This window comes from Microtus pennsylvanicus, chromosome 10 (assembly GCF_037038515.1).
Source record: "Microtus pennsylvanicus isolate mMicPen1 chromosome 10, mMicPen1.hap1, whole genome shotgun sequence".
Lineage (NCBI taxonomy): Eukaryota > Metazoa > Chordata > Mammalia > Rodentia > Cricetidae > Microtus > Microtus pennsylvanicus.
The window spans coordinates 82,816,352-82,835,897 of record NC_134588.1 but is presented as its reverse complement, the minus strand read 5'-3'; the positions used below and the strand labels follow the sequence as shown (position 1 = coordinate 82,835,897).

Genomic DNA, 19,546 nt, shown 5'->3' with positions numbered 1-19,546 from the left:
GAGGAGACCTTGCTTCCTCCTCTGGAGGAGACGGTAGGTGGGGGACCAAAAAGAGTGCTCCCCACACTTCTTTCCTAACGGTGAAGTGTTGGTTCTCCAGCAGACATTTTACAAGGTTCCATCCCTGGTCGGTTCCCTTTTCAAAAATAAGAATTAGTCCAGAAGCCTTTGGTGGAGGCAGTGGCTAAGGGTTTTAACTTAAAGCTACTCGTTTATCAGAATGAATCCTTAATGTTAAAGACAGCTGGGGGCTCCCATCGCTACAGGACTCCCTTCCCAGAGGTGATGGGTGCACAGCAGACTTCTGACAAGTGTTTGCTGGAAAAGCTGCCCCTGCTGCTGCTAGTGGTGGTGGTAGGTAGAGGCGGCGAAGGAGAATCTGTCTTGCACTAGAAGGGCCTTTCTGTGGTGGGTAGGGTGGCTGGCATCCGACTGAAGATCTTCTACAAGACCTTGGAGAGAGGTTTCCCAGAACACTGCAGGGGCTGAGAAGCACCTGCCAGAGGTCCCCAGGCTTTAATGTTGATGCCCAGCACATAGATAAGTCCCAGTTCCTGGTTCACCTGGAAGCCAGCTGCAGTAAGACGAGGAGGGCAGACAGTATTCCTTAGATGGGCTTCAGAGCAGCATCAGGGATTACAGTGGGGGTCATGGTGCCCTGCCCTTCACCATCAGGCTTAACAACCAATGGGCCTGGACATAGCAGGTGGTTCTGAGGAAGGTTTTGTGAGGCAACTGCCAAAGTGTTGGTACCAGTGTTTCTCAATAGCCCATCCTTGAGAATAGGCCAGGAATTGGGCCAAGGAGTGAGTGAACATAGCCTCGTCACTGGGAAACCCGAATGGTGTGAGAGTCTTCTCCATTTCATAGGCTCTGGATTCAAAGCTCATCTCCCACTGCACAGTGTATTGAGATTTAAGGTCTATATGACTTATAGTAAGTCTGTTCCTCCTTTTTTAAACGTCTTAACCAGGCAGTGACTACCCTGTAAGTAGCTGGAATGGAGTCCCTTCAGGGCTATTTTTACCCTAGACTTCCTTAGTGAGAAACCACCAAACAGCGAAGCTTTGGTGAGAATCTGAGACTGTACCGGAAGCAACCGCCTGCACAGAGTTTGAGGCCTGCTTCCTAGTGCTGCTTGCTCTTGCTCTCCCCTGTACAGCCTCCCTCAGCCATAAGCAGTTCCCCTCACAGCCCCGTGCACTCCAGAAAGAAGTCCCATGTCAGCTGTGGGGGGAATAATGTGCTCAGCCCAGCCCAGTAGGGAGTGGAAGAAAACCAGCGTAACTCCTACTGGAGTAATACCTTCAATTCATGCTGAAGCTTCTTAAAGACAAGAACCATGGGTTCCTTACACTCCACTGCCCACCACAGTGCTTGGCAGTGAGTAGATGGATACTCAGTGACTGCTGAGCGAGTGTATGAACATGCAGAGCCCACAGCAGGATTGGAAGAGTACTTCCGCACCTGTCTGCTTGGGCTGAGCACCTACTGAACACCCAGCCGTATTCAGATCCTAGGAGGTCTAAGATGAGTCTCTAGGCTGAGCTTAGGTGCTCAGACTAAGACCCATCTTCCTGAGTGGCCTTTGTTGGGTCACCCCCATGAGGGATGGCTGCTGAGCTCAGTGGAAAACTACATCCAGTATGGTGGCCGCACTAACCACACATAGGGCTGCTTTTAAGGTTAAAGTGATTGAAGAGTAAAAGTAATATTTGTTTAGTTCTTCTGTTTTCCTCTTGGGTGTTCTTCTATAGGCATGTGTCACCAGGCCCAGTTTGATTGGTCACACCAGTCCTTAACCCAGTGTTTTGTCCACACCAGGCAAGCACTGAATACTGACTGAGCTAGCTCAGGTCATTTTCTTGCTGGCACTAGCTTCACTTCAGATGTTCGATAGGCACTCAGAGCTAGTGGCCACTTTACTGGGTAGTTTGGATTATAAAAACAGCTTTCTAGTGGCAGAAAGTTCCAGTGGAAGTGCTGGGTGGGGACTGAGCAAATGAGATGAGCCCACCCGGTGACAGCGACAGTGCGTTAGATAGACCTTTCTGTGTTCTTAACGGTCATGGTGGCCGCTGTGTGGGGCAGGCAGAGACTAGCCAGTGCTCCCAGTTAACACTGGGGTTAAATTTTGCTGGAGGATGTGAGTCCCTGGTCACCTACACTCTGCTGTATAACAGAGGTCAACCAGGGGGCACCGATGGGCAGCCATCCCAGGAGCAGCCTCAGACCTCCCTGAGGACTGTCATGGTGCCGGCAAGGCGTCAGGCTCTGTGAAGTCATCTATCAATCAGGCTGTTCTTGTAACAGGCAGTTTGGAGCTGGCAGAGCTGGAAGGGGAGGGAAAGATACTCTGGGCCCAGGAGGTGTTTACCTTGCTGGATGTGGCTTTGGTTCCCCCAGGAGAGGCCTACTTCTCCACAAGAGAAGGGACTCATCACTGGGCAGGTAGCCTGACTGCTTGGAGCCACAACAGAGAGAGGAAAGCCTGCAGAGCCCCCTGGAGGGAGGGGGAACACCTGGCAAATGGGCCAGCATGCCCCTTGCTGTCCTTTACCAGGGCCTGCTACTCCTTGTATCACAGCATACCCACTGGGCTGTGCTTGCCCTGGCACTCCCCAGAAGCCTCAGCTGCCTGGGAAACTCTCCAGGGCCTTCAAACAGCAGCCGCCTCTCAGGGGACCATGCTCAGGGAAAAACAAGGCCCCCACCCTCCAAGCACATCCAGCTTCCCAAGTAACTCCTGAGCAATAACTACTTCTAGGCCAGAAAGGACAGACAGGAGCCACTGCTCAGGGACAAGGGACCAAGGTCATACAGGCCTGGAATAGAGTGAGGGTCCTCCCTTACCTGGTCTTCGTGGTTTCCTCACTGAGAGCTGGAGGCTACCAATTAGACCAAGCCCTGCTGTTTTCTTTCTTGCTTCAGTCAAAGTACCCTGATGGCCTGCGGCCTTGTCCCTGTGTCCTGAGCCCCCCACCTCCCAGCGGTAGGTGTCTCTATGTCCTCAGGCCCTGGACTGTCTGAAGGGGTGCTTTTCTGCACACCTGAAAGGGAGTTTTCCAGACCCAACTAGGGGAGTAGGAAAGATGGCAAGGGCTTTGTTTGCACGCTCAGGTTGCAGCCCTGTTAACAAGACCCCTACTTGTCCTACATCTCACTGGATGTGGGCCCCTCCGGGGGGATTCAGGGAGCCCTGCCCCATCAGCAGTATGTAAGGATCTGGGGACTAGGCTTGTCTATCAATGGTCACCTAGGCAGTTCAAGGGGTTCGGTTTATTTTCTTCTCACAGTAGCCCAACTGTGTCCCTGACTTCTGCCAGAAACCCACTCTGGGCTTCTCCCGAACCATCTATGAGCCTGTGGGTTTTCTATAGCCTTGTGGCAGAGGGGAAGACCTAGCCTAGATCAGCAACCAGTGCTGCCTCCTGTATGTGGTCCATACCAAATAGAACTGGGGGCTACGGGGGGGGCCTTGTCCAGGACAGCCCTGCCTCTGAGCCTGCGGCCCCTCCACGATTGCTTTTAGCTGCAATGAGCTCCCCACATACTTCAGACACTGTTCAGGATAACAAAATTCCTCAGGCCCAGCCTTCCAATAATAGTATCTGTAGCGCTGGTGTCTACCATTAGTGTGTGACCTTTAGCAAGTCACCTTGGGGTGGGGCGGGGCTGGGGGTTCTGAGAGCACTTCTCTGTCCTGTCTGTGCGCTGGCACTGTGGCAGGGAGGAGGAAATGGTGACTTTTTGGGACTGGATCGCTCTTAAGTTTCCCAGAAATGAGTGAGCGGGAGACTAAATGTCACGTGGCTGGTTGTGTCTCAAGGTGTGGCGCTGGAGTAGAAGGGGCGGTAGGTGGACCAGAAGTTGCAGCAGAGGCTGAGTGCTTCATTGTTGAAGCTGTCACCCAGAGCACATTTGAGTCCCCCTGGAACTACCCTTGCCAGAAGCAAGGGTGCTGCTGAGCTGCAGGTGTGAATCTGCTTGGAAGAGGGGAGGTTCGCATCCTGCAGTGGGGATGGCTTCGCTTCTGCTGACAAAGTCAAAGCCGATCCTGTTTTTGCAGTTGTCATGGTGTGGGTCAAAAGCAGTGCTCTGCTGCCCCCAGAGCTTTGGAAACTTGCTGGAACTTGTCCAGATCTCCCCAGGCAGATCTCTGCACTCTCCTGGAGAGAGGACAGGAGTGGGGGGGGTACTGGGAGAGTAAGAATATTGGTCCTGTTTGGCAGCCCCTGTACCTTCCAGGCAGGTCTGTGAAATTCTAATCCAATGAGGGCATTTCCTGGAGACTGGGGCTGCAGGGGACAGGTGAAAGAGAACACTTCCAGGGCTTTTCACACCCTTTGTGGCCCAGGATATAATCCCTGTCCCTAGGGTCAGAGCCTAAGGCACCTCATGACTTATAGGACCTTGTCTGTCTCCCAAGAGTTTGTCATCCGATTAGTGGAATCACCGCATGCAGAGAACATTCTGTAACATGGGTTTCATCCTTACTTATTCATTTGAAAAATGGGGGTCATCTTTCAAAGAGGAAAGAGCAGCCCCCAAGGCCTGCCTGCATTTCCTTCTTCCTCCCTTTTGTCCTCCCTCCCTCTACCTCTCTTCCTTCCTCCCTCCCTTTCCTTTCTACTTTAATCTCTTCCTTATTCCTCTCTTCCTCTTTCACTCCTCTCCTTCCTTCCTCCCCCCCCCCCCATTCCTTTTTCTTCTCTTTGCAATGCTGGAAGCTGAATCCACGACCTCCACTCACAAGCTAAGTAAGCTGCTGCACTTGGTCTTCTGTGTATTGGTAATTGACACATAGTAAGCAAAGGACCAGATCCATGGGATGCTGAGTGACACTTGACACCTTCTGCTATATGAGGATCAGACCAGAGCTTGGACCTTCTTTCATCTCCTCTCAGTTCTGCTGGGTCGAGGTGGATCAAATGCCACCACCCTGGAAGCCCCCTATGGTCCCCAGCACCCACAGTTGCATGCGGCACAAAAATATAATTAAAGCCTTCAGAAACATTCGTGTGTGTGTGTGTGTGTGTGTGTGTGTGTGTGTGTGATTTGATTATCCGGTGTTCAGGTGAAAACTTTCTAACGACAGGGTTGTGTCACAATGCCAAAAGGTTAGACATGTCAGCCTGTGATCGCACACCCACAGGGCGTCCCCTTGCTTGCCGGTGAGGGGAGACAAAAGTTATGCATGAGAGTTGTCTATGCTTGGTGCCTCCTAGACGCGCTACGTGATCAGCCTAGGAACCCAGAGCACAGGCTGGTGATGACAGAGGTGGTCATGCAGGGAATAATGAGAGGCCTGAAATCCTGCAGTGCCAAGAGGACTGCCATGACTTCGATGCTGGTCTAGGTTAACAGGGATCTTGTCTAAAAACAAAACAAAACAAAACAACAAAAAAAAAAGTTAGCGGAGCCGGGCGGTGGTGGCACACGCCTTTAATCCCAGCACTCGGGAGGCAGAGGTAGGCAGATCTCTGTGAGTTCGAGACCAGCCTGGTCTACAAGAGCTAGTTCCAGGACAGGCTCCAAAGCCACAGAGAAACCCTGTCTCGAAAAACCAAAAAAAAAAAAAAAGTTAGCGGACTCATTATATATGGAGAATGTATGTACATATATCTGGGTTCTTGACCTAAGGTCAGGGTGCCAAGATACCAATGTGGTATACATTGTAAGGAGTCTTTGGCTTTTTTGGGGTCCTCACCTTCCAAGATTTATTACACATATCCCATGTAATATCAGTAGCTGCCTGTGCCTATTAGTTGTGTTTTGTTTTTTAATTCGGGGATTACTTTTTTGAGGCAGTACTTTACTCTCTAGCCCAGGCTGGCCTCAGGCATGAGCCACCATGCCCAGCACGTGTTATTTAAACGTATTAGTTAAAATTAGATAATTTCGGATTTTCAGTTCCTCAGTCTTTGAAGTTCTTGGTGGGCACCATACTGAATGGTGTAGGAACAACAGCTCAGAAAGGCAGGGAGTTCTGCTGGACACTGTGATGCTTAAAGTCACTGAGAGCTCTTGAAGAGGTCTTTGAGGTCTGCAGGAGGTAGGATCTGCCTCAGATGGACTCACAAGATAGAACCTGCCTGCCCCACCCCCACCCGATCGCTGCTACCACCGCTGCCGCCACCAACCTACTGCACACAGGTCTTTTAAAACAGGGTCACCCAGGGTTTTCCCAAGCCATGTTAAGAAGTAATTATGAAACCCACATCTGTAGTTTCCTGGGTGACTTTTGGTAAGTCACTTAACATCAGGCTTTTTTGTCTTCTGATCAATAAAACAGCTGTGCAGCCTGGCTGGCGGGTTGCAGTGGGCCATGGGGTGGTGGCCGCACTGAGCTCTGTGTCTGGAATAGAGTAGCTGCCCAGTAAGTGACAGCTTGGCTCAAGTCTCTTCTATAGTTCCGAAAGTGGCTGTTCCCACGCCTGGGAGATAGTGTTCTTTCTCCACCTGCCTTGCCCACAGCCTTCTCTGGGCCTCGTTTTCCTGTTCAAGATGCGGGTGGCATCTTGTCTGTGTCCTGTAGAGGTGCCATCCCTTCCTTCTGAGCGGCCACCATAACTGGACAGGCTGAGATGGTGTGGGGGAGAGTGACAGTATGCTTTGGCCTAATACCCTGGTCTAAGGCCACAGGGCTGACACTGTTGACTGGCTAGTGGGAAGCCCCAGCTCACGTCCCAGCTGTGGAGGAAGTACGCAAGTGCTGGCAGCCACTTTCATTTCCTTCCTGAGGCCTGAGCTAGGAGTCTACACCTTGGGCTCCTAAGGCCTCTGGCACTTTGCACCGAAGCATCCTTTTGAGATCTGTTGGTGGCTCACCAAGGTCTGGAAGCCCCTGGATATCTAGGCAGAGGGTCTGTAAGCCAAGCTGTGTGGTGGTAACCCAGCTTGTTACCCTGTACCACTGAAGAGGGTGGGCTTTTGAGTGGGAAGCGGGTCAGTCCAGAGGAACCATTAGCAGTCCTTCTAAGTCTGTAACAAGTCTCTTTATTGGTACAGGGCCTGCTCCTCTGGGGGTGCATCATCCTGCTCCCCACAGGAGGCCTCTTCGTCATACACCCTCTTTTGTCTCCCTCTGAGATGGTTGGTTTGCATAGCACCGCCATGAACACCGCGTGAATTACCACGCAGCATTCCCACCTTCCGTGTAACCTGAGAAACCTGGGTGCCTTGCTTGCCCAGGGGTCCCCCAGGCCTTCACCATGAACTCAAGGCTTCCTGGGTGTTTGCAGGGAAAAGGTTTCTCTGCAGGAGTTGAGGCTACTTTGGGCATGTGTGCTTTTTATTCACCAGCTACAGCCCTCTAGCGTTCTCAGGCGGCCCCAGGGAATTCCCTGCAGAAGTCAGCACCCAACACATAAAATCCCTGCCCAACCCACTAGACTGCGCGCAGCCGTGACCACTGGGTTTCTAGTGCCTTGGGAGGTAACGGGGGACCAAAGAGGCTTCCAGAAGTCGTCAGGATGTGGGAAGGAACAAGGGCCCTTCCACGTGTCCCCCTTTTAGGCATAGCATAGGATCTATCGCCTTCCTGGTTCTGCTAACACCCAGAGGCCCAATGGGAAGCAGGCAGACTGCTTGGGGTACACAAGAAATACCGCTGCCACGTCCCTCCTGCCTACCCCACCTGACCTAGAATCAAGACTCACCAGGCAGGACCAAGCTGATCAGGGATTGGTAATCCTCTCAGGTTTTTATGCTGGGCTCTCTCCAGAAAGGTCTTTAATGACCTAGGTCTCTCTTCTGCAGTGGCAACCCCTGGGGTTTCTTCCCAGTTTGTGGTGGTCTCCCACCTACAGAAGTGCCCCCATGAACTCTTACCTAATCGGAATCCAGCCCCTATGGAGGCCTGCTCAGCTAGCTTCCCTCAACTCAATATCTCCGTGATCCTGGGTCCTGTTATCTGTTCTGATGACCTGGAACTTGAGAACTGTGGCAGCATGCTGTGCCTCCCCAGTAAAGTGTAAGACACCCAGTGTGTCTCTCACGTTCTTCTGGGGACCCTGGATGCATCCCTTTTCTGCCATGTTTATCTTATGCAGACCTGTGACTCCCACCAGGCCCTCTGCCTATTACTAACATTCAGTACCTCCCGGGTTTGTGCAGGAACCATGAACTTCAAGTTTGTAGCTGTAACTCCTTCCCGTTTGTGTGTTCAGCATCTGGGTGGGTAAAATGCAAGCGAGTATGGTTTTGAATGTGTGAATGAACAAAGAGCAGATTCTGGGTGGGGCCTCTGCCCTCTTGGGAATTTGAAGTCCCTCGGTGGGACTGGAAGGCTCGTGGTGTGCAGGGCAGCACATATATCTCGGGTGAAGTGGCTAGGCCTGTTGCCGGGGGCATGTGCTCAAGAAGAGATGTAGAAGATGGGTCATTTGCAAGTGTTTGTGTGTCTGACTGTGTGTGTTTATGTAGACGAGTAAAGAACATTTCCATGTTGAATCAGTGCTAAAGGAGGCTATGGGGTAGTGTTCTTGTGGGTCGTACACACTTGCACGTGGCTAGCCAGTGTGCTTGGCACAAAGGATGCGGTGTGTAAATGTTAGTGGATCCTGTGGGTGTTGGGCTAGAGGGTTGAGGCCCAGCTGTCCACCTCACCCACAGGAAGGCAGGCCTGCCACGCCAGTAAAGTATTTCTAAGGGTACTGTTCCCTGGAGGTAGCTCTCAGGACAGGATAAGAGATCCTAGGGAGCTAGCATGACTCCAGGCATAGAGGGGCTGGGGTAACTCACCTCATTCTTGGAATCTGACTGTGCTTTGATCTTCTCGGGCCCAGGTAAGAGTATGCTGTGGCTTCCCCAACTGGCAGCACTCACAGTCTCCTCTCCTGTCTCCAGCAGCAGGAAGGTTCTGTGGGCTTCGTCAGAGATAACTGTGCGGAGATATTTAGCGGAGCACCTGGGCATCCAAGAGAAGATACTCACCTCTAGGGGCCTCTGTTTTCCCCATCTAAAAAATGGATCGGTCAGTTCCTCTTCCTGCTTAGCACCAGAATGAAAGGACACTAGGATGGCTGTTCTCTGAGCCCTCAAAGTGAAGTCCCTCTGGTCGTGGCCACCTGGATAGGCCTTAAGGTGCCGGTGGGCGGGGGAGGGGAGGGAGTCTCCACAATAATTCAGCCTCTTATCTTGAGTCCTCTTACCACAGGTCACAACACCCAAGTGACCTTATCATTGACCCTCCTTAACTCCAGATTGCAGGTTGAAGTCAGACGGAGGTCATCAGTTACCTCCAAACCTTCAGTTGCCACAGTAGATGTTTCTAGATCTCTTCAGAGTTCAGAGGGACTTTCTTGTGTTGTGTTGCCCTCTCCCACCAGCAGAGGAGATGTTCTGATGAGCTAATGGGGCATGTGGAGCCAGGAATGTGGAATGTCAGGTAGGGCTGAGGCAAGCAAGCTCTCTAGCTTTCTCCTTTTGCGGACGGAGTCTTCTGCACCGTCAGCAGACTCTTGCAAGCCCGTCTCCTCTTCGCTGGAAGTGCCTCAAATAACTGGAAATCCAGACAACAGAACTTTCACTGGGCTCTGGGACTTGGTTAGGAACCCTGTACTCAGGGGAGGATGACACATGACCCCAAAAGAGGGACTCAGGACATTGTGTTCAACGTGGCCTATGTGCATGCATGTGCACGCATGCACAGCATTTACACACAGCCAAGCACATGCTACTTTCACACACAAATGCACCCTAACCTCCAGTAAAAACAAAAGCTACACAGCTTCTCCTCTTGGGTTTTGCCTCTCCATTCAGGAAACATAATTGTAGCTTCAATTCTTGTTTTCAAACTGATTTTGTTTTGAATGTTAAGTGTAACTATGACTTGATTTGACATAGTTCAGAAAATCAAGTCTCTGGGAAAGAAGTAGCCTGTTTTCTTAAGATGGTTCTTAGAAGTTCAATGAAGAACGTTCATTCTACTTCTAGGATTTTCTGGAATGCTCTGCCATGCCCTGGTGTGCCCTGAAAGGCAACCAGAAACACACAGAAACATACACAGATGCACATACACATGTGCGCACGCACACACGCACAGGCTCAGATTGGTACAAGATAGTTGGGGTGGTAGGGGGAGGACTAAGTGGGAGCAAATTCAGGATCTGAGCCCCAAGAGAGTCTGAAGGGCTCTGGGAATGGCCCTCTCCATTCAAGAATGGACTGAAATAGTTGCTTGCAATAAATTTAAGTAAAAGTTAATGAGAGCTGGGATATAGCTCACTGGTAGAGCATTCATGCCCAGCATCCCCGATATTATACATACACAAATCAGATTTATTGCCCATGATCTCAGGGCCCCAGCTGCCTTTGTTATGACGGTGCAGGACACAAGTAGAACCTAGCACTCAGGCTGAGAGGAAAGCCACAGACCAAGGCTGGGATGGCCTTGAGCCAGGCTGTCACTGATAAATCTGGTGAAAGCGCTTCTTTCCAGCTAGGAAATTGCAGAGATTTGCTGCTGAGCCAAGAGGAAGCAGCCTACCACTCTTACCCAGAGTTAAACTGAACCGGGGCCACACCTAGAATCAGGTCTAGGGGTATTTAGAATGGTGACACAGTGCCATGAGGTACGGTAGGTAAGAAAGGCCCCTCAGAGGGGGCTGGATAGCTTTGGAACCTAGTGTGCCTTCCTGTTCCAGTTTTCAGCCTACGGTCCCACAGTCTCATCCATTCTTGCTTGGGAAGAAAGGTGTGCATTTATAAAAACCAAATGCTGTGCAGCCCAGCTTAGCCTGCAACATCCAGGTTTGCCTGAGCTGTCCATGACAGCTGGTGCCTGCTCATGCCCTGCAGGGTTGTTGGCCTCCAGCCTAGCTTGGTTCCATCCTTCTGTGCCTCAAGGTGTCTACCACGGCCTTAGAAGGCATTGCCCCCTAACCCCACCCCCCACCCCATCCAGCTCAGATCTATTTTCTGTGGCCTCTGGGAGGTTCAGGTTTCTACCCACCAGGTGGGCAGCTCCTTTTGTGCCCCCAAACAGCAGCTCAGCTCACAACACTGCCCTGTTCCTGACACCTGGACCCCCAGGTGCCATCTGCCACCTTGTTTCAGACAGCAGGTAGGCGATCTCAGGGCAAGGGCAAGAAGAAAGCATGTAGGCCTAGGATAGAGAAGGTATAGGCTCCAAAGTGAGGGCAGCCAGTCGCCCACCTGCTGCCTGGCATCTGCATTGTCCTCAGCCTCTCTGTAGGACTCGTACATACAGGTATGGGGATGGGCGTAACAAAGAGCCTTCCAGTGGATCCCTGTCTTCACCTTTTACTGTATGACTATGCAGTCCTTCTGGACGTCTCTGTTTGGATCTGAATCTCAGACCAGTTCTAAAACTGCCCGAGAGGGACACCTTGTGTCAGCTCATTCCTCCACGCGGTCTGCCTCTCCCTGCCTGTGCTTCTAAGGCAAGGGTGTCTTTGAACCACCTTCCCCCACACTGGACTGCCCCACTTAATTTCATCTTCGCCGGGCTCCAACACAGATGTAAACCCCCTCCCCACCTCTGTACTTCTTAGATTTAACAAGCCTGCTGGAAAACAATAGTGATTTCCGCATCGATCATAAACAGAAGTGATTACCATACAATTACGGCCTGAACCATCAGCCTGGATGCAATCACAGAGCTGTGTTGTAAATCGGAAGACAATTGCCTGCAGAATTACCCTCAAATTGGTTTAAGTGGCAACAAAGGAGTGTTGGCATTTTTGGGGACGGGTGAGAGAATTCTGGTGGTCCTGGTAGTAGAGGGTCTCCACTGGGGTGCTCCCTAGTGGCCTCTTGGAAATTCAGTATAGGGAGAGCTACCTGTCATTTTTTTTCACACCCAATTTTCCTCCTTCAACTACTGCTCCTTGCCTGTGTTTGCACAATTAGTTGTAAAATTATTTATACTAATGTGTGAGTGGCTAAGTATTCCTTGAAACTGGGACGGTATAAAGAAGTGAGCCTTGTGGCGTGGGGTATTCTGGGACCCTTCTCAGCAATAACTCTTCCTCCCGGCGCCCTTTCCACCTGTGGCTTGTCCAGGTCAGCTCCTCTCTCTCTCTCTTCGAACCTACCCCTTCTTCATATCCTTCCCTCTCTTTCTCTTAGCCCAGTGGTGGACTCTATCCAGGCCCCTCCCACATCCCATCTAGGGCAGCCATCCTGTAGTTAAAGCCTGTTCCTTTTCTGTCTGTGGTTGTAAGAAGTCTCTGACTATGAGATACCTTTAGGTCTAAGTCTGGACTGTTAATCTTCAGGTGTGTGTAGATGTGTGTTTTAGCGTGTACTGTTAATCTCCAGCTCTGTGTGTCTGTGTGTGCATGTACTATTAATCTCCAGCAGTATGTGTCTGTGTGTGTGCTGTTAATATCCATCTGTGTGTTTGTGTGTGTATTGTTAATCTCCAGCTATGTGTGTGTCTGTGTCTGTGTGTTTGTGTGTGTATTGTTAATCTCCAGTTGTGTGTGTGTGTGTCTGCACACACACACACTCTCTCTAGGATATCAGACTGCACTGAAGCTCCCAGGACCCAAGAACAGCCTGCCTGTGATTAGTAGACCCAGGCTCTGCCAGGTTCAGTCAAGTCTACCCAGGCAGTGACTGCTTGGCACATCTTGTGTGATCTTCACAGGAGGGTTCGAGCATACTTGTGACTGTGCCCTGGTTTAGGGTTCTAAAAGCTCCTGGATGAGGTGGGTTGGTCCAGGCTACACAGTTCTTCTAAGTAAGGAGTGGGGTCATCAGGCTGACATTCTTTATAGCTTGCATTCTTTATAGTTGCCATCCCTCCAGGCCTGCTGAGGGCAGGCAGTGGTGCCTGACCTGCCCATGACCTCGGACAGTTCTCAATAGCTAATATACACTTGCTCTTTCATGCCAGTTCTGTCACCCCAGTTCATGAAAGAATAGTGGCTTTCCCCAGGTGCAGACTGAGGTCAGAATCTGGCCCAGACTTCCTAGCATCCCTCTGGTTCTTGTTAATCTACTCTGCCTTGAGCCCCACCCACCTGCTAGACGTCAGAGTTGGACTCACCAGTACATGAGAAACCAGAGACAGCCTGTTCTCCGTGAGTTCTTGCAAAGCCTCAGGATGGTATCCCATCGGGACTTTGCACTACCAAACGTCGTAGTGGCGTCTCCATCTCTGTCTAGAACTGTAAAGCCTTGTCCTCAGGGGCGAGAGCAGGCTGGAGGCAGAGAGGGGCAGCCACCACCTGCTTTGTTCGGGCATTGAAAGTTTGGCTGTGTGGTCTTTATGCACAGTGCACCTCTCACTGTCTCGAGGGCCAGGCGTCAGTGGGAAGTTGGGGCTCAAAGACACGGATCTGTACTTAAAATGGAGTGCCACCTCCACCACGGTTAGGCTTGTACCGTCTTTTCCTCTGAACTACAGCTTACATTTCTTTAAGTAGGGAAGCCTCCCACTGTGCTGGATTATATGACCGAGGAGTAAGTGTGCCTGTTCTAGGCTCTTCAGATAACGAATCTTTGGCCTGAGATCCCATCCCAAAGGGAGGGATCCAGGCTTTGTGAGCATTTGTCCTAAGACATGTTCCACACTGGGCATGCTCAGGACTGAGTTTGCTCTTCACAGTAGCTGCTAGGTCTGTGCTAAGCAACTGGAGGTAGGGACCCCAGGTGGCCATTGACACTCGAATTTGGTGAATTAAACTTAAATGAGACTGAGCTCAACATTTCCTCCATTGCGGGGGCCACAGGTGAGGTATTCCACAGCCACTTATGGCTCTGCCTCTTGGTTGTAGGCAAGTTCTTGGTTGAACATTTCCACCATTGGGGAAATTTCGTGGCAGTGCTGTGCTATGTTATTCCCCAAGTGTGTCACTGAAGACAAGGTGGTGACATGCCATAGGCAGTCTCAGCTAGAGGCTGGCTGGGCCACAGGCAGGTCTGCTGACTGCACTCTGCCTTTTGATCAGCATAGATCCTTCCCCTGCCGTGAAGCTTTAGTGGGCTCACTAAAGGCAAAGCCTGCGTTTTCTTCCTGGGGAATTTGAAGCAAAGTAGGTTTTGAACCCATGTCGAACGAATGACTGAGTAAACATCACCTGATACAATTTTGGGACAAACTAGACTCCCCTCCTGACGGAATTAACGTGAGGCGGGTAGAGCCGGCCACTGAGGAGTGATGGATGTCCCCTTTCTCAAGATAAATGTGGCAGTCAAGGTAATCGGATTGTGTGTGACGGTTTAATTTGTAGGCAAGGGTAGGAAGCGCCCAGCCATGCCTCGCCCCAGCCGCCCACATTAGTTTAATCAAATGCCCGGTATCTAAATGGCTGGGCCCAAGTGATGGATGATGTGAGCTTTGTTAAATGCTGTTGCCCCGTCAAGCCAAACTTCCCAAAGCCCCACTGGGCTCCTGAGCCCGTTTCTTCTCTTTGGTTATCTGCATGGAGCAGGGAAGTGGGGCTTGGGCTCTTTCTGTCTTTGAGGTGGTTGAAGAGGAGGCTACTTTTTCTTAGAAGCCATTCTGAGTTATTGCAGTCTTGGGGAGCCATGCCCTTCAACCTGGGCTCCGACCGTACGTCTCAAGACTCGTCCCTTTACTTCAACCAGCTGACCTTCTGTCTGTCTGTCTGTCTGTCTGTCTCTCTCTCTCTCTCTCTCTCGATTCTTTTATAGCACTAACTCTCCTGGAACTCACCATGTAGACCAGACTGTCTTAGAACTCTAGAGGTCCACCTGCCTCTCCCTCCTGGGTGCTGGAATAAAAAGCGTATGTCACCACACTCAGCTTCCTTCTGAACAATGTATTGTTTACACACACACCATACATATTGTGGTGTGAGGCAGGGATTACAGTGGAGTCCCAAGGCTGGGTCCTTGAAAGAGACAAAGTAGAGAGCATAGAAGACTGTCCTGCCCTGTGCGAATTGACAGTGTATTTGATCTGAAATCCCCATTGAAAGGGGATTCATACAGTTTACCGTAGTGTTTGTCACCCAGTCACTCCAAGGGTGGTGGAAGCCACACAGAGAAACCTTGGTGTTATTCCAAGTGGGGACTGCAGAGCCAGCTAAGAAGATTTTTTTTTTAAGTAGCAAAACCAGAGCTCAGCGGAGCAGTGAAACTAGGCTGTCAGGCGGTGAATCCAGTGGCTGGGAGGAAGCCCTGGCTGGAGTTGGTGAAGGAGTGCCCCAGAATGAAAGTCTGTATGATGTTAAAAGGTTTCACTGTGAGTCTATGATAGAAAAGCCCTGCAAGGGGGAAAAAAAACCCAAACGCTTCCAGGAGCAGTGGTCCCCTGATGAGAGGAAATGGGGAGTGGTTTCAGATGACAACTGTGTCCACTACTCTAACTGTCTGCATGCATAGCCTCTTCAGAAAGACAACAGGGAGGTGGATCAGGTATTGGGAGAACTGTGGGGTCTGCAGCCTGCTCCCTCTTGCTGCCTTTACAAATGTCTGCTCTGTAAGGAGCATGTATTCATGGACTTTGTAAATAAAAGGTCGTTTTTCTCCTTCAAAGAGAATAGATTCCCCTGTCATTTGCTCTTGCTAGTTGTCCTTTGGCAAGTCCCTCAATGTCTCTGGGGGCCAAGACAATAGACATAGTGCTCACTGGTTCCCAGGACTGTCAGGACAAAGGAGAGAAGGATGTGCTGACTTCTGTCTAGCATATGCTGCTAGCCTTCTGAGGACACTTGCCTGTGTGACCTGGCCCTTTTAAGGTCAGAGAAAGAAACTATTCTCATCCTCAGGATCTCCCTGGGTTCAGAATCCCAGGATAGTCCAAACTGGGAACTCTGACTCCCTAAGGGTAGCTGGACTTGCACCAGCCTGCTGACCACCATCCATGACCCCGTGGCTTTGCTGGTCACACCGACCCCTCAGGCCTCAAGCTTGGCCTGCTGGTGCTGCTCAGCTTGGCCAGCTGGCCGTGCAGCCCCAGCCTCTCCTGTCATAGTGTTTTCATCTCTCTTTCGCCTCAAGCTCTGTTAATTTTTCATGGCGTCCATCAGAGGCAGAAGGCAAACCCTGTTTCCTGCAGGGAAAGAGCAAGAGCTGGAGAGTTTGCGGGAGTGTTGTGTGGTGATTAAACATTGCAGAGGCCTAAACAAATGACAGTTGCCCCCTCCAGAGGCTCTGGAAGAGAAACCAGGAGCTGGGACTGAACAACAGATGGCCCAGGCTGCTGTCTGTCTTGTGCCTGCCCTCCCCCATCAAGTGCTACCTTACCTGGGGTTTACCTGAGATCCCGCAGCTGACTCAACCTTTATGGCTACTCTGGGATGCTAACCACAAAATAAAGAGCACTCGGTGTCACTCAAGCAAGCCACCAGCTGGTGATGGTGGCACTGAGAGCTGCTGGGTGCAGACCCAAGGTTTCCAGATAGAGAAGCTTCAATCGGACCACTCAGGCAGGGTCACTAGGATAGGACCTGACCTGTGTCTGTGTAGACAGAAAGATCACCCACAGGTGAGGCAGGTGCATACCCCACTGGGCCTTGCTCCAAACTCTGTTATAAAACCAGGACTCCACCCACTCCTGTCCCCAGCCTAGGATTCTTTTTCTGAGAGTCCAAGGTCAAACCTCTGCAGTCCAGGATACAGAGGTAAGGGGAGGTTAGCAGCAATTCAAGAGAGCATTTGCTAAGCGCGGCCCTGAGAGCTCCTGAACGTTCTTCAGTGAAAGGGAGAAAGATGGGTCTCTCAAATCCATTCCTGAAGCCTTTGAGGGAACATTTCACAGCACCAGGCTCTGAGCTTAGCCACGCCTTTGGCCGGGCAGTGCTTCTCAAAGGGACCAGACAACATCAGCATCACCATGACCTGGTGGAACAACACATTTTTCAGCTCTGTCCCACTGGATCAGAGACCCCACCAGGCGTGAAGTCTAGCACTTGTAACCAGCCTTCGAGATGATTCTAAGGATTAGACAAAAAGGATGTCTGGCCTGGAGATCCAGATGGTTCAGTTCTGCTTTGGGACTTCTGTCCAGGATATACTGGTGTATTACATGCTGAGTGATGGGAGTAGCCAGGAAGCCCTGGGCGTCAATAGAATTACTTCCCACTACAACAAGATGAGTGGACATTTAAAGAAGCCCACACAGAATTATATCAGGTTTTAACAACAACAACAACAAAAAAAAAAAGTCTGCCCACCCCACCCTCCAGTGTGCGATACAAAGAGTGTCTTTTGGGTTTGCTTTAGATAGCATCTGTCTGAAACCCTGTGTGTCTATATGACTAAGCAGGTAGTTGGCATTCTGAAACATGTTCTGGAATGTTTCTCTAGGATGCAAAAGGGACCCCCTAAGGTTTAGAAGGAAGAGCCAATGGCATAAAGAGATCAATGTTGTATTTTCCTGCAGCAAACTAGCTACCTACCAAACTTTGATGGGCACCTGGAGAGGAGGCCGTCACAGACAGGCACGGGTTATTCTCCAGTCCCATCCAGCATTACGTCAGGCTTGCTCAGAAATGGCGGAGAATAGGCAGTCAGGGAGGGGTTAGAAATGAATCTGCTTTCAGTTGGTGAGTAGGAAGACGGCCCCAGCCGCTGAGTTCTGAGTGGAGAACTCACTTGAAGACTGGGCAGGAAGAAGCCTCTCAACCACCCCTGCTTGCCATTTTTAGAGCCCCTGGACTATGAGGCATCTGGGGGGAAAAATGGCACCTGTGCTGTCCCAGAAATGATTCCTTAGCCCGAAGTTGGAGGGAGGAGGCCCCATCTGTGTTTTTCGCCAAGATCCTTAAAGTCTAGAACTTAACCAGTCAGGCAGCTGGGGAAGCAGGGAATGGGTGGAAGGCGAGGGGTCTGAGGCCTAAAGGCGGATGGTGGTACAGGTTCTGGTTATCAGATGTTAGGGTGTGGGTCAGCCTGGGAATTGCTGCCAAACCTTGTCTGGCCTGCACCTGGCCCCTCGCCCCATGCCCCCTGAGTTTGTGCCTGGATTGCTTCTTTGTAGAAACACGCTTTCTGTGAGGTGATAACTCCCCAAGGCTTAGTCGCCCCAGAAGCCCTCTATGGTGGTATCGTGAGCTTTACTACGGTGAGGTCACGGACTGCTGGCTTCCCTAGGATTTGACACGGTGCACAGCCGGGCTGCTCAGCACTCACGTGTAATCTCCCGCCATCCAGCTACTGGTGTGTGAACTGGGGTGCTGTGCTATCTAAGGAAGAATTGGGACACACTCCAGCCTGTTACCTAGAGGAGCCAGCCCATGAGTCTCCCTGAGATGTCTCAGAGATTAGAGGAAAATAGACTCCCATAGCATTTCCTTCGCAGATCCCTCAACCCTACCTCCCCCCCAGTTCCCTGAGGCTGAGGTTGAGGAAGTGCCGGTTAGCCTGCAGGAGAAAGCACGTGTGGAAAGGAAATGGATCTTGAAGCTGGACCTGCTGCAGTGAGGCCCACCTGCAGCTCCAGGCACAGGAAAATGAAACTCCTTTCTCACTTTATAGACCCCGCCCAGCCACTGTGAGGAGAGCCTCTTAGTATCCCAAGCCAGCTGACTTCATCCCCTTACCACCTCATGGCCCCTGTGCTCCCTTTGATTTGTTCAGGCTCTCCTTAGGGCGAGAAGCAGTTGCAAAGGCGCAGTGGGGGGGATTCCTTGATAGCGTTCAGGATCTGCCCTAGTGGAACCCACATCCTCCCAGGATGTAGGGAGTAGGCACAATGCACCTTGGCCTGTCTGTTTTGGCCATTGGCCCAAGGCTCTGAAGGAAAGACCTCCTCAGGTTCCCTCCCCTCTGCTGCACACTGGCTGTGTCTGTCCGTTTGTTTGTGGTGCTAAGGATTGAGCCCAGCACCCCAGGCTTGTTAGGCAAGGGTTCTACTGCTGAGGTGCTTATCCCCAGCCTTTTGAGATAAAGTCTCCCTGTATATCCCTGGCTGCCCTGAAATTTGCTACGTAGACCAGGCTGGCCTAGAACTTAGAGAAATTGGCCTGCCTCTGCCAGTGCCTCCTGAGTGTTATCTTTTTTGTTTTACCATTTGTATTTATATGTTTGTGTGTGAAGATCAAAGAACAGCTCGTGGGAACCATTTCTCTCCTTCCACCACTTGGGTCCTGGGAGTCAAACTCAAGTTGTTCGGCTTGGCACCAAGCGCCCTAAACCTTCTTCTTGGTCTTGCTTTGTTATCAGTGCTCTTTCATTTCCCGCTGTAGTGGTCTGCAACACCTAACCACCAAATGTCCATCCCTACAGCCTAAGACGACAAAAGTCACACACAGCTTGCCACACACAAAGCTGTGGCCTGCGTCAGTCTTCTGACTTCTGAATAGGAGCTGCAGCTATCCACCCCCAGGAGGATGTGTGGGAGGACCGACATCTCTAGAGGTGGCCCCCTGCCAGCTGTTCTCGGCCAACATCCCAGCCCAAGCCCATCCTGGGGTCCACAATACTTTGCAGAGGTGGGGGGCCAACTTCAGGGTAGGACCCTCTCTTCCTGATGAAAACACACTCTTGACTTGACACTCAGCATCTGAGTCTGAATTATACCGACTAGTCCTGTGGTAGCGAGCGGTGGGCGGGGCACTTTTCTCAGTAGGCTTTTTTTTCTGAGGCCCGGCTCATCTGTAGA

At 51.2% G+C, this 19,546-nt stretch overlaps 1 protein-coding gene across 9 annotated transcripts in view; it reads left to right on the top strand.

Moving 5' to 3' along the window:
• The window catches only part of Zmiz1 (zinc finger MIZ-type containing 1), a 199,120-nt gene that overhangs the window by 139,186 nt on the left and 40,388 nt on the right, over nt 1-19,546 (top strand). The window lies entirely within an intron of this gene.